The 19,689-nt window shown below is 39.2% G+C and overlaps 1 pseudogene; it reads right to left on the reverse strand.

Annotated features, from left to right (window-relative positions):
• Positions 1 to 2,197: 2,197 nt before the first annotated feature.
• Positions 2,198 to 7,495, reverse strand: LOC149286605 (outer dense fiber protein 2-like; annotated as a pseudogene).
• Positions 7,496 to 19,689: the final 12,194 nt, after the last annotated feature.

Below are 19,689 nucleotides of genomic sequence, written 5' to 3' on the forward strand. Positions count from 1 at the left end.
TTTGGCTACCTTGGCGAAATATCTATTCTGATACGACTTAAATTTCCTTTTCCTTGGCAATTTCTCTCTATTTATTACTAACTTTTTATATCTCTTGAAAGCCTCAATGCTCTGTTTAAATCTAGGGCTGATTACGTTGCCATCTAAGATATGAATGTGTACAGATTACTTCTATATATGTAATATCTTATATTATGCCATATATTCTTATGGAATGTCCTTTCAAATTTGTTGAAGAAATTAATCTACAGCTGATGGAAGTGCTGAGATGACTGTTTGCATATGAAAAGTAATAAAAATTATAAATAAAAAAAAACAAAAAAAAAAACATTTAATTTGTTTCTGGGGATTTAGTGTTAGACAAAAGAAAAAAATAACCCCTCCCAAAAAAATCTATATATAAAAAACAGACATATTTAAATGCAACAACAATGTCTTCGTCTTCTGGTAGACCCAAATTCCTTGCTTGAAGAGCTATTGCTGTGCCAGTTCCTTACCCCAGTGCGCATGTCAGAGATGATACTGGTAAGCTCTATGTTCTTTCGCTCCTGATCCAGCAGCAGTGCTTTACCATCTCCACACATGCATGGTAACTCTAAAGTAAGATCAATGTTATACTCAGGTATGGAAGTGTCACTGGCTGAGTGCAGCTTAAATGAACTATGGCAATAACATCAAGAAAAAGTTTTAACTTTACTTACTTGAAGATGAAAAAGGAGGAGGAAAATGATAGGAGATACAGTATACCATAAAGGGTTGCTCTATACCAGAGTATCTTAGCGTTGGTCACAAGGTGCCCCAAACAGTGTTATCTTTGAACAGATCATGATATCAATATAAAACTGCCTTCTGTTCACATGATTACCACACATGTGCTATGACCTGGCACACATTGACCAAGATTAGTTATCAGACCAGGGAGGCAGATAGATAAAACAATACTTAATCAGATGTTGGATTCTCTAGTTTAATATGAAGTTGTTTTTGGAGACTGAAAACCCATCAATGGATGGTTCTCACCTGAGGGACTTTGATGGCCCTCCCATGCTTCCAAACTCAAGCAAATTATCTGTAATCATTAGATGAAGCTCCAGCTTTAAACTCCATCTGGCCAATTATAATTAAATATGGCGATAAATAAATGCCAAAACTTGCACATACTCCTGGGAAAGGTAACCATGTTCTAGTTTTGCTTAAAGGAACAAACTATTTCATCGCCTTTATCGGTCTCTTTGGTCATCTCTGTTTAACAGATTGTATTTGCTCATAAAATCTGTGCAGTGTGTGCAGTGTGTTTATTGAGCCCTTCTGAAATCAAGCCAACCCGGGCATTATCCCACTGTTAGATGGAGACGTGCAATTCTCTGTACAGTACAATCAGTTTGTTGTTATTTAAATAGTTGGATTATGGTAACATTTAAATGGGAGATTGATGTCACCCTCATGTACAGCTGAATCGGGTCAAGATCTGAGAGTCCTAGAATCACCTCTTAATGCTCAAACAAATCCAGCTTTTCGGCTGGCAAATGTCTCTTGGACAAAATTTAAAGAGAGGACTACCTCTCTGGATCCTATAAAATAACAATTCTATTTTCATCATGGTTTTGAGGTCTAATACGGTCCATCTGAAGGACACCTTGGATATCACATGCAAAAAACATATTATAGCAAAATCTGTCAACGAATGCCTGTTCATTTTAGTTTTCTAGCAAGAACACTCCAAAACTAAAGCTGAAACATGTTTACATTTAAAGAGGAACATTTGCTGATAATATGAATAAAGGGTCAGTTAGGTCTATTCCTTTAAGGTCCACTGTGCCACCACTGTCCCATTAGTCCTTGAAGAGGAGTCAATGATACTGATTAAGATAAAAATGTAAAGACTGCACTTTCAAGATATGACACAATGTAAAGAAACTCTGGTAAATGTTATAAGACAATAAAGTAAGATTTACCACAGACAGAGAATGCATTGATGAGGACACTGGACTAGACACATTTTGGAAACAGAAGGACACTTAAAAGCAGCAATTTAATAAATCTGATCTACTAATATATAAAACCAAGAAATGCTCCTATGTGCATTGAGAAAACACTCAGCCACTATAACCACTGAAGATCAGAAGCTAACGAAGTCAACTCCCTTTGTCTTCTGATGGAACGGAAATGAAATCCCAAATCCAAGGAGGAAATAGGGTTAATATTTTACCTCTCCGACTTCCAGATCCTTTGGCGTTTTTTTGTCGCACTTTTCCAGCTGCTTGCAGACTTCACGAGCCTCCATCCGACCCTTTTCAACCTGTAAGGGAATAGGGACTTCCATTTCAGGAGAGATTCTCATGCAAACTTATAAAGCATATTGTCTTTTCCATGTAAATGACCATCTCATTTAGCAGCAGAGGCCCTATTCTCTTTGTAATGTAATGTAAAATATCAACATGTTAGACACAAAGCTGGTGCAGATTTTTTGATAACAAAATAGCAATTAGTGAAGACAATTACAAAGTTATTAGGTTGTATATTAAATGGCACAATTCAAATATTTTTCAGAACAGCAAAGGAGAAAAACTGAAGAAATCTAGATTGATAGATACCTGATCTTTGTAGGTATCCACCAGACCTTCATACTGATGCAGGGAACTCTTCAACTGTTGTACTTCATTGTGAGAAAATGCCAGTTTCTCCTCCCCTGTGGCCAAAGTAGACTGCAAGTGACAGAAGGAGTGCTTTGTTTATTTAAACTGTTCACATACAAGATTCAGTGTGAGAGAGAAATTCACACAAGGCAATTATTTTAGCCTCTTGCTTGGGCATCCATGGATATGTCCACCATGTTCTCACTTTAAAGGCACAGTCTAGCCACCATATGCACTTTAATCCACAATGGCTGATTAATCCCCCTTGCAAAAGCGTGGAGGCATTCTACAGAATCTCCCCATATGCATAGCAATCACATGTAGTTTTAATCTTTTTTTAAAAAAGAAGATGTTTTTACTCATTTACAATAAATCACCCATATTGATCCCCTGCTGGTGAGAGGTACGAAGGACTAACCTTTAGTTTCTCATGCTCTTGTTTAAAAAAGGTGTTCTCTGTATTCTGCTGGTGAAGTTTCTCCATGAGTGATTCCTGATCTAGACGTGACATCTCCTCATTGGTCTGAATGTCTTCCAGCAGTTCTGTTATATGACTAGATAAGTGAGGAAGGACAATAGTAAAATTGTTCATGCATCATCCAAGGTTCCTGCTATGGACTTAGTGAATCCTCTTACTTGTTCAGTGTACCGATGACCTTCTCCATTTCACTCTTCTCATTCATATAGGTGCTATGACAGCTCTTCCAGTTGTCGATGTCGGACAGGGACCTATTCAGTTCTGCATTCTGCCAAAAAAAAACAAAAACATATGGAGCGGAATGAAAAACCAAAGAAAAACACAATTATTTTTATTTATTATACTTTTCTGTCTCTTCTTCTATCCCAAATTATTTGAATTCAGCAATAAAAGCTTCCCCAATATAACCTTTGAATGCTAAAGTAGTACCCGATAAAAAACAATTACAAACATTCATTACTTTTTGGGGAAGGGCCAACTGATCTTTTAATAGTGTCAATTTTGTGACTGTTAAATAGCTATAGAGGATAATTACAGTAATAACATATACAACGCCTTACTACTGAAATATGTGCACGCCAAGTCATAGTGCCTACTTAGCACCTTGTGTTGACTTACTTTTTCTGCAAGCTGTGCGTTCAGTGTTTGCACCGTCTCCTCGCTGCGTTCTGCTCGCTGTTTCAATGCTCTGGCGGATTTTTTCAAGGCATCTTTGTCAGAGTCCAACTTTTGCTTCATTTCGTTGTAATGTTCCTTGGTCTTCTCCATTTCTATCTTATGCTGGACTTCAGCACGCTCCAGATTCTGAAATACAACAAATTATCTAGAGTTAAAATGGACCAGGAAAGTTCTACATGCTAACAGGGCACCAACAAAGTAGATGGGAATGAAAAAGAATAATGATATACATATAATAAGATACATTCTGCATCATGCAAAGAATCCTGAAAACAGATGAAAAATGACTATACCTTGAGCTGGACAGTCAGATGGTTGTTCTCTACCTCACAACTTCTGAGCTGCCCCTGCAAATGAGCTTTTGTTGCATCCAGAGACTTAGACAGTTCTGATGCTTTCTGAGCTTTATCCTAAAAAAAAGCTAATTGTATCCATCATCAGTCACAATATAAGAAAATGCCTAAGAAAACTGGCCTTGAAAGGGAATGATGGATATCCAAACCTTTTCTGTCTGCAGTTGAAGAAGAAGGTCATCCACTTCATTCTCTTTCTCATAAAGCCTCAGCTGGAGATGCTGAATAGGAAGAAACGTTAACATGAATGAGAAAGGAAGCAGAGCCACAGTCAAAATTACATCATGGTATCTACCTGTATGTGAATGGTATCAAAATCTAAAAAAAATGGTTCTGGTGACCAATGCAGGCGCGTTAATTAATGAAGAGCTGAAAGACTACCTATAAGTTGCGTTATCTTTCTAATAATATTTCAGTTGTTTTTAACGTAAAATTTAAACTAGGTGTAAGTAGCAGTTTTTGAGGTGGGCATATCAACAAATACCAAATGGTGACCAAGAACTTTAACACATTGTGTGAATGGCACTGGCATGCTCACTCTATTTTGACATACAAAAAGAAGAGGTTATTTTAAGGAATAATAACTGGACATCAGATGTAAGGCAAAACATACTTTTTTCTCAGTGTCTGAGTCGGACAGTTTCTTCATAAGCAGTTGTTGTTTTTCTGTCTAGGGGGGTGAAACAAAAAAGCTTCAACTATAAAGCAAGGATTTTCCATAAGCACAAAATTAAAGACGTTCCCTTAAATGAATAACAAATATGCAAACATCTTCCAGTGGGGGCAGATCATCATGTACCAGTTTTGGACCCATGTGTCCTCCTGTAACCTAAGATGAACCCCCAACCAATACCCTGGCCCTGCTTCTAGGTCTTTCTGGAGCCTACATCTATTTAGAAAGCTGTAGAGTAGTATAAGTTACTTACCTCTCTGAAATGCTGCTCACTAAGCCGTGTCCGAAGTGCCTTGTTGGTGCCTTCACATGTACTCAGTTTTTGAAGCAGGATCTCGTTCTGCCTGGTTAGCTGGTTTACATAAGTGGAGGACATTCTCTTTTCCTGTTAAGAGAAGTTTACCGTTGATTAAGACGAAGCAGTGTTACTTAGTGCGCAAAAAAATTATGCCTTGTGTTATTGTCACTCGAGGACTGCAAACAGGCCACAATTTTTGGATATCCCAGCTTGAGAACATTAAGAAAAAATAACTAAACTACTTTCAGGCAGGGATACACATAATTCCGGACTCTTGTTTGTGGCCCTTTAGGATTGGAGCTTTGCATCCCTTGCAAAGAAAGAATTTAAATAATTAAAATGAACTAATCTGTTGTGATGTTGTGGTTTGGCTTATAGACATGTTTTATTCATTAAAAAAAAACTGATCATTTAGTAATTAGGTTGGGAATAGTCTGCAAAACACATTTGTACAGTTGTAAAAATGTAAACCTGCATCCCCTAAAACCAGATAATATGAATGTCATGATGGCGCCCCTTTAAGTATAAGTTACTTACATATTTCATCCTGTCGACGGTATTACGCAGGATCCCCACTTGCTTGGCAGCCTCTGAACCATCCCTCTCAGGTTCCATCAGTTTAGAAAGGAGACGACACTTCTCTTCTTGCAGCTGATGTTTCTGGAACCTCTATTAACATATTCAATGAAGACCTGCATTCCACATTTATATACATATTTCTATAATTCGATAATTTTGTTTGTCATTGCCATAAATATGATGGGTTGCTGCCATTGAAAAGGAAAACGTTTAATAAAAGTTCCAACTACCCTTCACATTTTTACAGTTGCAAGCTTATGTAGGTAAATGTTTTGTGAGAGGCTAAGATAAGTCACCAATTTTAAAGATGCCTGTGAGGTCCAAGTTTCTCCCCCCCCCCCAGTATTAAAATCTGCCTGTCTTGATATAGCTAAATCGACCCAATGGTGCTGTTTCAGGTAAAACATTAATTGCATTAATCTCTAGTACAATAAGCACTGAAGCTTCAAAGAAACACTTCTATGGCAACAACCTATCAGTGCCTGGTTTTGTGTCACATATCAATTAAGCATTCCCAGCTAAAATTGTGAATAAAGTTAAATTTTACATGATTACATAATTATTTCCTGAAGGGTCCCTGCTTAAGTATGAGGTCCCTAAAGCTGCATTTTGAGAGTAAAGTAGATGGAACAGCACCTTTAACACGCATGTATTTTGCAGTGTAGCATGACTAAACAATCTTTTTTTGAGAATACATACAGATTTAGGTCCTTCTCTTCATTATTCCACTCTATGCTCATTTTCAAATGTGCATTTTCATGCTCAGTCTCTTCCAGTTCCAGTGACATTTTGGCTAGTTTGTCCTTCTGCTCCTCCAGAAGCTTTTTGGAAGCAGACAATTTCCCCTCATAAAGCTCCAGGACGTGTCTTTCTTCTTGAGTTCCACCTCATGCTTTAGGGTATCAACTTTGCTGATCAAGGAATCAATCTTCTTTTCGTAGGTGTAGAAAGGTCATCGAGACTCAAGGCTGAGACCATCTTCTTAGTATCTGGAGGTGTGATATCCAAACGATGTGTAAAACCCTGCAGAATCAAAGTAAAAAATAAAAATAAAATGATAAACATAAACCACCACGACACTGAAATAAGAGTTCTCTGTTGGTTGCTATCAGGGAAGTCAATGAATCCCCACTAAAAGAGTTTTTCCAAAATTATATTATTTGAAGTAGGGTTGAGAAATTATTCAACTTCAAGGTGCATTCATGTTTTTTGGGGATCAGTGAGGCAAATTTTGGTTTTCCCCACTGATCAAACAGCTGCCTCTAGACAGGAGCAGAGGGTATCTGTGAGGATAGTATTTGGGACTCAGTTCAGTCAGCCCATGTTTACAGTTACAGTTCTTCTTACTTATAGGGCTTGACCAACAATTAAACTAGCAAGGATCACCATGACCCCAACCCACATATTAAATAATATTATGGTTCATGTAATGCTATCATATTGTGTGGCGCTGTACAATAGGTCTCTACATACCATGTGAATAGAATACATAAGTCTCTTTGCTCAAGAACATCTTATAGTTTACAAGTCTACACGTAGATTCCAAAGGATGGGCCATACAACTTCTGAAGCTGTTGATTTAATTAGTATCTGTAAGGATGGCTGTTCAAAAATGACTCCTTCCTGAGCCACGTCACGGCTAAAAGGCAAGCAGCAAACAGCGGAAATATCATTTAGGAGTGGACACCTTACCTCCTGCTTCAAGCCATTGCCACAGGCAGATGTTTTTCCGGGTGGGATCCATGGGACCTTTGATTTGATCTTCATGGTGCGACGCAGGTTTGCAGTCTCACCTCTCATTTTGCTCTCTGACGGTTATTCCGTAGAAATCTAATTAAGAAAAAAAATAAAAATACACAGTCAAATTCAGTCAATGTCTTTGCAAACTGGCCTGTTGGAAATAATGCAATGCTACATTTTCAAACAGCCCATTTTAAGCCACCTGCTTTTTGGCATCAGGTACCAAGACCAAAGGAAATGGTCCAAGGTACAACATGATGGCCATCAGCATTCCCCCACCTGTAATTGGTGGCTTTATGACCCTTCTCAATGTTGACATGGACTGGAGTATTTTCATCCCCGTGAACATGTAATGGTTGCTTTTAGACCCAAGGGTCTAAGTTAGGAGGCAATTACCTTAAGTGGGCCAAAGTCGAACGTAACCAAATCACCAAAGTCAAAGAATGTAATTAAAAATGGGAATAGTTTGGTAAATTACTGAGCTATTTCACTGTCTTCTTACAAATCAGGCTCATAACACAACTTAAGTTTTTTTGAACGGAGAGGTATCTTTCCTAGCAATCACCGTGTTACAAACTGTCACCATCATATCATCAAGCAATAAAAACTAAACTCAAACATCTGTATTAAAAAGAAAATGAAAGAAGAGTCTCATACAACTATTTAAAGCACCTTGATGTCACTTGCCTATACTATTCATTCATAAAGTGCATGATGACCCTTCCAACTGTCATTTACAACTGTAACGACAAGAACCGCATAAGACTTTTAAATCATGAAAATAAATGTATTCTTTAGTAACGATAAGGGCTGCTTTGATTTATTGCCATTTATTTACAATAATAACCATTTAAACCTCTTCCTCTTCAAACCTACCCTAGGACTTTAATGTAAATGGCGCCAAAGTAAACGTTATTAAGCTGTTGCTGTGGCTATAATTTTAACAAAATAACTGAATGGGTCTAAATAGTGTTTTAATAGCGCAATTATATTCAGCTCTGGGGGTTATTGCATTCGTGCATACAGAATTTTTAGTGGACAACATATCTCTATCGCCAGCTGATACCTGTTGCCCCGGAGGTGGGGGCAAAATGGCCTGGGCTGGGGCACATCTACATAACAATGGGTTTCAATCAGTTTATCCAATAAGGGCATTAAAGAAAGCGCCCCCTGCAGGCGCAAGACCCAGAATTACCTCTCACTATGGGCAGGCTGGACGCCTCCTCACTCGCCGTAGCCGTCCACCATAAAACAACAACGGTATTTCTGTCAGTTTAACCGCTCTTCCTTAGACGCAACTACCGAGGAATTTCATTGGTGGTTTCAAAAAAAACTCCCTTAGTTTTCTGTTCTTTGATTCGCCAGCATCATTAGAGCCGTTGTCATGGCAACACTTACCAACTGATCTGTGATCATAATGTCTCCCAACAAAATAGCGACACAGAGGAGTTGGTTGGGGAGATAACAATCCCCCTCTAACTGTCCCATCATTAGGGAGCTAGCTACGTCTCTGTAAATAACAAACATTTTTCTAAATACCATATTCAATTACATAAATGCCTCTAACTACTCTCCCCAAAAACAAAGGTCCATTTATAATTGCTAGAGGTATGCATAAAACTGTATTTACCTCTGGCACAGCGACCTTAGCCAATTCCTCCCCAGCCGACATCCTCATTACAAAGTACTGAGATATGATGTCATATATCCGCACTCTGTGTCTTCTATAGTATAAATGGGCCAGTAAGGTAGAACAGAGATCTCCCCTGTAACTGGCCCATTGAGCTCCAGCACACTGGTGGGCTTAATTGCCCAAAAAAGGAGATCTGGCCTCGCTAGCGAACGTCGCTGAATATGAACTTGGGAAATAGCATACACTATAATTGAGACCCAATAGTACAGGAGGTCTTAATGTTATCTCATGTTTTTCATATGATATATTGAGAAGGAAATTAACACTATACCAGAGATTTTACATAGGTTAATAATATTTAACTATTCTGACTTGCACATTATTAGACTTTTCACACAAAGCATTTCAGACAATGTATGGGGTAAAATAACTATTCCAGTTAAATTGGCTGCATCAGGTATCCAGCGTGCTATGAATGATTCTTGAAATCACTGTACCTTAAATACTATTATAGATCCTGAGTACCTAAGTACATTAATTGCATATTGAAAATTACCACCTCACTATTAATTTAATAGTACATTTGACATTTATGAAGGAATAATTTAAATGGATAATTACTACACTGGGGTCCCCACTTCATTTGTTAGATATTAACTCACCCTTAACTTATATTGAAAATGAGCTTAGACTGTAATGTTCTTGTCCTGTCAATCTAATGAATGACGAGGTGTTGAGAGCTGTGATTATACTATATCAGTCTGCTGATTTATTGCTAATAAAAGTTCTAAATGAAAGCAAACATGTTACATGATGGCAAAGGATGACGCATTGGGCATTATTTTGTAACACCAAACAATAATACATCACTTTTTAATAAAAAAGCCATCATATATTTTAAAAGTTGGTTAAAATTTACCAGCATGTGTCTCCTTCTATGGATTTTTGAAACAATGTTAGGCACAAGCTTCAGACAAGTTATATGGATCAATAATTGCAAGCTGAAAGGGAACCACAATAGATTGTGGCCTACCTTTCAGACCATACAGAGTTAACGTGCACTCCAGGCTGGACCTACATGAGCCTTCCAAAATGTGCATATATGAAGATAAAGTAAACAACATGTAGTATTTATTATACTTGTGCACATGGACCAAAAACAATTTTTGTTCAATTTTTGGCCTATATGTTTTCAGACAACTAATTTTGTTTCCTGTCTTTTGAGTTTGGCAAAATTCAGAGAAAATTAATTGTCACTCATCCACATTCACTCTCGCCTTACGTCTTCCTACCTTCTCCGTCAACCGCTTCCATGTTGCTGTTTCCTTTTCCGCAGGTCTGCTTCCTGTCTTGCCTCTTTTTGTTCTTCTGTCTTCTTTCTTGGTCTGCATTTCCTCTCCATCTGCTTTGTTAACCTGACCTCCAGGAGCACTTCCGCAAAAGCACAGAGCCTCTTCCTCTTTGATTGGAGAAGTGGGGGAGAGGCTGTCCCTGTGTGACAGAATAATGAAAATGAATTTGCGGGGAGAAACAGAGGTTTAGAAACGCTTCTATTGTCCGCGGACCTTTCTGCATTATTTTGGCCTGTGTAGTAAATTCACATCATGCCCTGTTGCAGAAGTACTACAACATTTTAATTTGTTTTGTTGGTGATTGTTATGGGAATATGTAAATGTAAACAGTTATGCAAATACCCAAATTTAAATATAGATACGTATACTGGTCAATCACATAAATATCAGTGAATATCTTGAATAAACAGACAAGGCAAAATCTTAATGAAAGTATAAACAAACCTTTACTAAAAATAAACAACAAACATCAATCAAATGTTTTAGACATACATTGCTGAAGAAACCATATATATATATATATATATATCTAAACCAAAAACTAAACAGTATAATAGCTATACACACAAAAAAAATATAACAGTTATAATAACCCTAAATGTTATTCCCAAAAGATTGTCCAACTGAATCTTTCCCTTGTGACACTCCTCTTGATCTTGATCGATCTTGATCCTGTCAAGACAGCAATTCCAATAAAATCCCTGGAAGTGGAACTCCATGCTCCCTGAAGTGTCTTATCCTCAATAGAAAGCCAGGATCTCTTAAAAAGGACACCAATCTGCTAGAGAGAAAATAAGACACGGTGAAGCATCACACTTATCATTCCACTACAAATCATGCACAACAGTACATTTGCTGTCTTCCTGACTAAAGCCTAGTAACCTCCATTAATATCTTCCTATAATAGCATTATCCCTCGGTCATCCTTATACTACCAGGGCTGATTTGGATATCCAAATGGATTTCTAATCCAATTCAGTTCCCGGGGTTCTGAAAACAATACAACCCTCTTCCACAAAGCAAACATCAATGTTTCATTTCTTTACATCAACCCCTCATGTTTCATACTCTGACATCCTCTTCAACCCAAATTCCCACACTATAATATTTTGTAGTCAGTACTTTACTAAAGAATTATGGTTGCAAACCCTTTCCCACTCTCTATCACTACTGGGGACAGTACTCGAATGAGCTCTCCTAAAAACTCTTTGCACCACTCTACCATCCTAGTAGCTTTAGGTGGTAGGCAAGGGACCACTATATGGTTAGTGGTAATTGGATAATACAAAAGTCCATATATGCAAACTTTCATCTCTTTTGGTTCTTCCTTGAATTCTTTTAACAGTCTCTTCTTGCTGGATCCACAACTCTTCTGGCAATTCAATCCACCTCTAGGTCTTCAGTCTCCACAGCTGAACTGCGTAATCTGCCCATCTTTTTTTCTTTAGGGCTACTTTGTGTGGCCACCCTCTTCATGAGGAATCAACTACTCATTCTCTTTCTCTGAGTAAATTCACATGTTCTGTGAGCCATTTTTTAACAGGTTTGCAGCTGCAGGAGTACGGAATTACAATGTACTCTGTGACTGGCAACCTTGCTCGATGTTTCTTCTTTGTATCTTTATAATCTGCCACTGTTAATTGTTCTTGCATTATGCTCAAATATACTCAGTCCACTGTGTCTTGATGCACTACCTGTATGTATACAATTTCTTTTCCAGGCAGAGCCAACTTGTTTGTTCACCACTGGTGCAATGAGAATTAAAGAGAGCATTCGCTTATTCAATCCCAGCCTGCCACGTGTCTGCCTGTTTACATATACATTCATCTGCATTGACTTACTCTGAACCGCAGCACTCACTAATGGTGCTGCTGCATCCACATCCAGATCGTCAGCAGTCAACCCAGAGTCATCCGACTTTTAAAACAGGCAAGACAAACGTGTTAATAGAGCTGTCAGCTGGTCGAATATCTACCTCTTTTCTGTCCTCCAGGCTGTCGGTTCTGCACATGGCAAACCGCCATGGCTGAGGAAGAAACATTTACAGGTTTTACATGTTCCCTTAAGTGGTTTTTACTAGGGACGCACGAAAACAAACACCCCTCACTAATAGTTTCCGTACTGTCCCGCTTCATATGATTAAACCCTGACTTCTGACTTGCAAATTTGGAAAGAGTTAAAACACCTGCAGGCACTTCAATTGTCAAAGGGCTGTCCTGCAACACCTCTTTAGTTTCTGCCCCCCTTATCCATACCCCATTCTGTTTCCTTGCCTTATCCCTCCCCCCAGCAACCTGTTGGCACCGATCTCTAGTTGATACTGTTGCCACATTTACCACTGGGAGCACACCATCTTGTAATAATGGGGAGGTCATGGCCCTGTTAATCGTCCTGCCATCTTTATCATTAGGTAGGGGTGGCTCTTCTAAATGTACATTGGTATGTATGTTTAAATGTGGAGAAGTCTTTGTCAGTGACCCACTAATACTACAAGGGTTGTAAGCAACTTTGTGTACCTGCCTAAGCCTTCTCACTACCGATTTCCACTTTTTAAACTTCTCTGCAGTAGAAATACCATTTATCTCTTCTCTGGGTACACCATTCTGTAACAAGTCATGCCACATTTGCCTTCTAGTCATCCTACTCGGATTCCCATCCGACTTTTGTGCTGAAAATTGCACTCTAGCCTTTTCTGATTTATAAACCCTCTTAGTGTCCTTGGTTTCCATGTTTAACTCTTCTATCTCAGCCAATAGGGTGGTTACATGGTGTATTTTTCTATTGTTTCCCATTCCATAGAGCAGAGATAGCAGGGGAACTTTTAGATATGGCGGTGCAGTCTTTAGAAGCTTTGACCGCATGCTAGCTGTAAAATCCTCCATATCAGGGCCTTCCCAATTACCCTTGTTCAATCCTGCAACACAACCCATAATCCTTACATGATTTATGGCATCTTTAATTGTTACGCATGGGGTCGATGGCTCAATATCTGAGTGTGATGGATAAACTTGTAATAAAGCATGGCGAACCATGTCTACCAATGAAAAGTTCCCCCTAATCTCTCTCACCCTCCGTAATGCCTGCATGAGCTGCAGATTCAGTGTCAGCTGCCCCATACTTATGGCTTCCCTTGCACTCAACAGCACACTGTCAGCTCCTCCATCCCACATGCGTAGTAACCACTCGCCCACATTTTCACCCACTTGCTGTTTATGTGTCTTAGCCAGCTCAATGAGCTCCATATGTGTGTAACTCTTTACCACTTCCTTCATCTCATCACGTGCACCATTTCTCCTTTTCTGCTGTTGTATAATGATAGGACAGGCCTGTCGTCGGTCCAGTTCATTATCATCTTCAGAAAAGGACACATAAGCATCATCGGATGACCGGAGAGTCTCTGCAGGATCCCATGTGGGATCTGCCACCATTGCTCGCACCTTACTTACAGGCTCTAGTTTTCTACATCTCTGCAACCTCCTGTGCTTGATCTTGCTTACCATTAAGTTAGTACATTTCTCTTCTAGAGCAGCCAAATGGCACGCATTACTACGCATACATTCTTTGGTCATAACTAAAGAATCTTTGACTTCCTGCAACTCTGTCTTCAATGCTTCATTTCTCTGCACCTCGCGGCTAAGGGCCTGCACAACTATCCAGCCTGTGGTGGCAGCGGCTTTCCGCTCTTTCTTGGAGTAAACTCCTAGGTCTAAACGTAATGCCTGCACACCAAGTTCAGTACCAGCATCAGGATAGACTGGAGCTGCATATTTTATCAGTTCCTCAGCAATGGCTTTCCAACTACCAAATTCTGCCCATACAGGAATTGTTCCATATTTTGATCTTCCTTGCCCTGCTACAGCTGCTTTCTGTTTGAGTGTTCTGAACATCTTTACACACTATTACAAGCGAGTTCAATGCACTAGACTCTCTACTGTAATATAGGGGTTATGCACTAGAGTTTAAACACACAAACACATGGCTTTAGAGCACTAGAGCGTAAACATACAAATCTGTAACTTTATGCGATAAATGCAGAGTAAATACACGGTATTCTCATTAATAATCTTTACTGTATCCTGCCGACTACGCCAATTGTTGTGGTCGTGGCCTGTTTTATGCAAAATTATGCTAATATTTAAATACACAATTTAGACAAAACACATCTAACAATACAACAATAAATTTGATTCAGGAATACAGTTAAATTATGTAAAGACGAATACCAACAGATGTTATGATGTATAATGATATACTTTATTAATACCTCTAGCGGTAAAAACAATATATCGAAAAAGGTTACCATAACAAAGTTACAGACAGTCAACAATTATATTCTAATAACATTGTAATAACATATGTACTTAACTTCAGAGAGTATCAGCATATCAAATGACTCCTTTGGTGTTCAGTTTCCAAAATGGCTCTAGATACCAGGATCATATAGAAGACTTTAAAGGATTCTTTCAGTAGTTGTTTCCTAATTCTTAGTTACAATACTAGGCACGTAACTAGTCCTAGCTTCTTGGCACTTAACTAGCCCAAGATGGAAGAGCAGCTTTCTATTTCATACTTTTCTCTGGCAAACTTTTACAGCTCCCTTAGCTTCTGCCATGCTGCTTCCTTCCTGTCCTTCCAGTCTCCTCTGTTCCTGATATCCCATTGTTCCTGGCATAGCCCACATGGCTTTTCATGTAGGTAGCCATTATCTATGGTCTTAGATAAACAATAGATGTACACATCACTCACTCTCTAGTGCTACCTGGTGGTAGAGGTAATGCACTTCTTAAACAATAGAACTAATTGGTATTGTAATGTATGCCACAGTTAGAGGAGTGGTTTATCCAAAGGGAGATACAGATATTGCGTCTGTGACGCGAATCACTAATAATGGACGATGCAATCCATGTCCACAACAGTGATCCCTCCTGGTTTTCAGCTATTCTTACTGATTAACAAAGTTTTCAAATTTTGTTGTGATGATAGACTGAAGCCATCTATTTACCAATTTAATTCATGCTTACTGAAAAAGGCTAAAGATGGGAATGGCCCACTAAAAAAATTGAAAAGTGTTGAGCACACCTCACATTCTCCTTGTTTAGGGCTGATCCAATATGTAGTGGTTATAACACTGATCCTTCTGGTTCTGTGTCCAAAGTCCTGTATCAAAGCTGTCATCAAACTCTTCCTGTTGTGTATTATGAGATAATGCCTTTTCATGATGACAGGGTTTGTTCTTTGTATTTCAATGAGAAATATACAATTATGACCGAAAATATAATTTTAAAAAGCAATTCGCTGGACACGGGACAATTTTAGCGAGGTTAACCTCATTTGGCTCTGTGACAGCACTGTATTTTATTTCACAATACTTTTAAATGCTGTATACAGTGAAGATATTTTCCATTTACACTTAGTCATAAATATCACAAAGCAGAGAAAGCAATAAATGTTGCCCTTGGACCTAAACAAGGAAACTGAATATAGGTTCTATGTGTAGCAGTTATTTAATAAAGAGAGAGTAACAATATTTACACAATTGCTCCTTTTAAATGAAAATGTAATTCCTCCTCAGCATCCCTGTGCCCAACAGATGGTTTATATATATAAAACATTTTTCAGAATGACTAAGCCCCTTATCTTTCCCATCCATGTTAGCCTGTCTAGTAGGCAACATATCCATTGCTCGGTTTACAGTTAAACTATGGGAACATGCATCGGTAGTATGTATGTAAACCTGCGGTTCCAATGTATATGAAAGCAAGCACATGCACAGAGACCCGACTGCACAAATAGCAGGTCACATTATGAAAAACACCATGGGAGTTGTTGTTAATTAATAGCTGTAAAGCTACTGATTGGGTACTCCCCTTTTGGAAAATATCAGAGCATATTCTAAAATGAAATCGCCCAGTTGACCACAAAGAAAGGACAGTTATATAAAAGAAAATGTCTTAAATTTACTATAGATTTCCTGAAATAACTTCAATAAAATCGCCATAATAACTTTTTCTATCTTACTTTTGTTGTCTTGACAGGACCCTTTGAACTTGAAAAATATAGATTGTTACTTGTCTTAACACACCCATGTCTGGGTTTATTATATCCTATTCATGTAAATATATCTTAATACATTTAAATATATTTTAAAAGTCATAATTGCTGTTATGTAGCGTATTTGCTCGATTATAAGACGACCCCCCAAAATCTGAATATTAACGTAGGAAAAAAAGAAAAAGCCTGAATATAAGACGACCCTAAAGGAAAAAAGTTTTACCAGTAAATGTTAATTCATGTAAACTATTTTTTTAAATAAAAGCTATGATTGAGAAAAATATTTTTTTTGTTTTTATTTCCTTGTATTTTCCAACCTGTTCCCCAGTTACGCACATCTGCCCCCAGGCTTGCCACACCAATATGGCACTGTGGCCCATGATATGCCTTTTAACCCTCTATATGCCACTGTGCCCCATGGTATTCCTTTTGACCCCCTATGTGCCACTCTGCCTCCAGAAATGCCTTATACCCCTATATCCCATTCTCGCATTTAGGGGGTTAAAATGCATATTATGGGGCAGAGTTGCATATAGGGAGGCATAAGGCATTCCAGGAGGCAGAGTGGCATTAAGGGAGTTAAAAGGCATTGTATAGAGCACTCTGCCTCCAGAAATGCCTTATACCCCTATATGCCACTCTGGCATTTAGGGGGTTAAAAGGCATATTATGGGGCAGAGTGGCATATAGGGAGGTATAAGGCATTTCAGGAGGCAGAGTGCTCTATTAAAGGCCCCCTTAACGCCACTCTGCCTCCTGAAATGCCTTATACCTCCCTATATGCCACTCTGCCCCATAATATGCCTTTTAACCCCCTAAGTGCCAGAGTGGCATATAGGGGTATAAGGCATTCCAGAAATGCCCTATGCCCCCATTTAACACACACGCACACACACACACACTTACCAGTGCTTCCAATTTCCTGCTGTATTGCCGGGGCAGCGGGTTGACGTCTCCTTCCGCTGCAGCCAGAAGGAGGTGGAGTTGGCAGCGGGGGTTTGTCTGCGTCCGTCGCGGATACCTTCCCCGGCTGTCAGAGATCAGAGTTCTGATCTCTGACAGTCGGGGAAGGTATCCGCGACGGACGCAGACAACCCCCGCTGCTAGCCACACCTCCTTCCGGCTGCAGCGGACGTTGTCTACGCGGATTGCGTAGACATCAACCCGCTGCTAGTGATGGGAAGTTCGGATCATTAAAGTGAATCGGATAATTTCGATTCGTTCACTGAAATGATCCGATTCATGATCCGAATCTTCGGCTCACTCAGTGTGACTCACAGGAGTTACTGTTTTCCAGTAACTCCGTGCAGGCACACTAACGATTGGCCCTGCCCCTTTCATTATGAATCCTCCCCCCTGCCTCCAGTGATGTCAATGAAGGCAGAGAATCGTTCAAAGATTCGGATCTTACAGGGATCCGAATCTTACAGTGATCCGGATCACTGTAAGATCCGGATCACTGTAAGATCCGGATCATTGTAAGATCCGGATCTTTGAACGACTCTCTGCCTTCATTGGGATTCTAATCATTCAGAGAATATCACCATACTGTTATAAATAATACATTAATAATCACTGCCCCCAGGATTTACATTGCCCTTTACCTGCAACTGCACCTTAAGCTAACTTTATTAAATTAATTAAATTAACCCTCACCATTAAATTAACCCTAAACACCCCATCAACCATGTCTGCCCCTAAAATTAACCCTTAACACCCCATCAACCATGACTGCCCCTAAAATTAACCCTTAACACCCATGAAGCATAACTGCCCCCAAATTAACCCTAAACACCCCATTAAGCATAACTGTCCACAAATTAACACTGAAGACCCCATTAAGCATAACTGCCCCTAAATTAACACTGAAGACCCCATTAAGCATAACTGCCCCCAAATTAACCCTAAACACCCCATTAAGCATAACAGCCCCCAAATTAACACTAAAGACCCCATTAAGCATAACTGCCCCCAAATTAACCCTAAACACCCCATTAAGCATAACTGCCCCAAAATTAACCCTTAACACCTCATTAAGCATAAATGCCCCTAAATTAACACTAAAGACCCCATTAAGCATAACTGCCCCAAATTAACCCTAAACACCTCATTAAGCATAACTGCCCCTAAATTAACACTAAAGACCCCATTAAGCATAACTGCCCCCAAATTAACCCTAAACACCTCATTAAGCATAACTGCCCCTAAATTAACACTAAAGACCCCATTAAGCATAACTGCTCCTAAATTATCCCTAAACACCCCATTAAGCATAACTGCCCCTAAATTAACACTAAAGACCCCATCAACCATACCAATTTATTAGGTAATTTATCTGGAGTACATGCAATTAATTTAGGGGCAGTTATGGTTAATGGAGTATTTAGGGTTAATTTCAGGGGCCGTTATGGTTAATGGGGTCTTTAGGGTTAATTTCAGGGGCCGTTATGGTTAATGGGATCTTTACGATTAATTTCAGGGGCAGTTATGGTTGATGGGGTATAAGGGTTAATTTTATGCTGATGACTGAGGGTTAATTTAATTAATTTAATAAAGTTAACTGTAGGTGCAGTTATAGGTAAAAGGGGGCAAACTCAGGGGAATCTAAATCCTGGGGGCAGTGTGAACATTATTAATGTATTTATTTATAAAAGTATGGTATGAGTAATATTCTCTGAATGATTCGAATCTCTGTAAGATTCGGATCCTTGTAAGATCCGGATCCCTGTAAGATTCGAATCATTGGAATCATTCGACTCTTCGGATCATTCGACTCTTCGGATCATTCGACTCTTCGGATCATTCGACTCTTTGAACGACTCTCTGACTCTATGAGTCATCGTTCCTCTGTGAATTAATGAGCTGTAACCTGACCCCAGAGTCTGTGTCTGAGTGCTCTGCAGATGACTCACAGCTCTAGAATCAGGTTACAGCTGCATGATTCACAGACTGAACCTACAAATGAATCGTTCAGTCTACTGAACCGATTCATCCGGATCACTTAAAAGAACCGGATCAAATGAACGATTCGTTCATGATCCGGACAGCACTACCCGCTGCCCCGGCAATACAGCAGGAAGCACCGGTAAGTGTGTGTGTGGGGGGGGTAGACAGGAGGATCCTGGTCCCCTGCAGCGGTGCGGGGGATCTGGATCTTAGTCTCATAATCAGACCTCTATTTGAGGTCTGATTAGAAGACAACCCCAATTATAAGACGA

This window comes from Sceloporus occidentalis, unplaced genomic scaffold (assembly GCF_023333645.1).
Source record: "Sceloporus occidentalis isolate IW3139 unplaced genomic scaffold, rSceOcc1.0.p SCAF_67, whole genome shotgun sequence".
NCBI lineage: Eukaryota > Metazoa > Chordata > Lepidosauria > Squamata > Phrynosomatidae > Sceloporus > Sceloporus occidentalis.